We start from the raw sequence: 2437 nt of genomic DNA, 5'->3' as shown, positions 1-2437 counted from the left end.
TTTCTCCACCCATCGTTACAGCATCCTGGCCCCAATGGACCAGAAAATAATATAATAATAACACTTAATTGGCAAACATCAGATGAAAGTAAACATTTTAAATGAAAAATATATATGTTTCCTTACATTTAGTTTATGCAGATTGAAATTATGCTCATGAACAAAACTTTTGAATCAGCTTTAACACAAATTAAAAAAAAGTTTATTTGTCTGATTTTCACATAAAAAAAATCAAACCAAGCTAGTATTATTCTGTTCTGAAAACAAATATGAAGTCAGTTTAGTGCATGATTGTGCTGGTAAACATGTTTATGGTGCCAGGGAGAGCGAAATGCAGGCTAGAGTCCCTAATGACAAGCTTTCCACACAYGTAACCATGACAGTCCACATTGTGCTGCTAAGCATTAACAGCCAACTGTGTCAACTACTAATGTCATGAGGAGTGAGAACTTCTCTGCCATTTACCCTCACCTCTGTCTTCTCTTTAGGTGTGTGTGTGTGTGTGTGTGTGTGTGTGTGTGTGTGTGTGTGTGATAAAGAGCAACAGGGAATCGTGGCTCCTGGTGATATGGTTCATAACAAGTGGATCAAGATTTGGTGAATAATGGGTTCATGTTGCAATTTGAAACGTGTTTTTGTTTAGCATCAAGAAACAGTGCTAGCCATTCTACGTTTATTTAATTTGTCTCTAGCAGCCCCCCCCCTCCCCCCTTTTTTATTGATGTTTACAGTAATGAGGCATGAAATGGACCTGATTAAGGTTATCAGTAATTAAGCAGTAATCACTGGGTGAATGCTGACATGCTGGTGCACCTAGATGGAAGGAAGTATACGGCTAAAATTACATCACAAAGAACTTATGCCAAATATTTAAGGGCCTAAAAATCCTTAAAGGACAACATACTGTCCACTGCCAGTGCCTATGATGCCAGAGATTTGAACTAAAACCATTTTGTGATGAGAAGAGATGAAATTCCAAATGTTTTGGTCAAACTTTGTAAACAGCATAAAGTACAGTCTCATGAAACATTGTGAGACATCAAGGCACTCTGAATAACACTCAGAGTTTATTACTGATTGTCAGCTACTAAAAATCTGTTGATGATATTATAAAWTGTAGAAGATAAAATCCCTAAATTCCTTGCAATCATAAGTTGATAAATGTTCTTAAACTGTTGAACTATTTTCTCACACAGTTGTTCACAAAGTGGTAAACCTCGCCTTGTCTTTGATTGTGAACAACTGAGCCTTTTGGTGCTCCCTTTAATAACCAATCATTTCATCCACTTGTTTCCAGTTAAACTCTTCACCTGTGGAATGCTCCAAACGTGTTTTTTGAGCATTCCAAATTTTTTCCATGCTTTGTTGCCCCTGCCACAGCTTTTTTTTCTCTCTCTTTTTTTGGAAAGTGTTGCAGGCATCACATACAAAATTGGTGAAAATTTGCACAAAAAAAACCCACAATAAAATTAATCCTTTTATACGTTAAATATTTTGTCTTTGAAGTGTAGTGTTCTATTGAATATAGGCTAAAAAGAAATTGCAAATCACTGTATTCTGTTTAATTTATGTTTTACACAACATCCCAACTTCATTGGAATTGGAGTTGTAGATTCGTCCAGTGGTTCATGAGATATTTTGCAACAAACAAACTGAGCTCATGCCCAAAAGTTGTTGCCGACATTTTAAGTACAAATAAAAGATAAATAATCACTCAGTGTTTGTTTTTTATATTTTGGAGCTAAAGCTCAGCTATTACCATATAAATATCCATAAAACTGACTAAGCTATGGCCATTTTTCAGTTCGTTCAATCTTGAATTGGGTTGACCCCAACAATTACTCATTTGTACATGTACATGAAATAATTATTTCTTAAATGTTTAAGGTCAGGTGGCGCTGGTGCAGGCAGCCCCACCTCTGTCAGTCTGCCTCAGGGCAGCTGTGGCTACAATGTAGCTTATGGTGCATCGTATTCCTGAACTGGGAAGTGGTAGTGATATAATTTCCCTACAAACCATATGAAATCACATTCCAGTTAGCCGACAACACTGTTACAATACAAACAGTGACAAAAAGTGAGCTCTACTATGTACGTCATGCAAATAAACATTGATTTTAATATGTACAGTATGCACAAAAAACACACTATTGTATGAATGATTAAACATGCACAAAAACATAATAATTAACAGTAAAAGTTACAGAGTTAACGTTCTAAAGCTGCAAGTAGCCAGCATCTTGTAATTGAAACTGGGGGTAGTTGCAGTCACTCCCACTATTCCAATGGGGTTTATCACTGGAGGGGGCGTTCCAATTTAAAGTTATGAATGTGAGCAAAGAAATTTCCACTTCCCAATGCTATTGGAACGCTCCATTACTACCAGCATTGTGTGTGTGTGTGTGTGTGTGTGTGTGTGTGTGTGTGTGTGTGTGTG

Source organism: Austrofundulus limnaeus, unplaced genomic scaffold (assembly GCF_001266775.1).
Source record: "Austrofundulus limnaeus strain Quisiro unplaced genomic scaffold, Austrofundulus_limnaeus-1.0 Scaffold45, whole genome shotgun sequence".
Lineage (NCBI taxonomy): Eukaryota > Metazoa > Chordata > Actinopteri > Cyprinodontiformes > Rivulidae > Austrofundulus > Austrofundulus limnaeus.
This window is presented reverse-complemented; position numbering follows the sequence as displayed.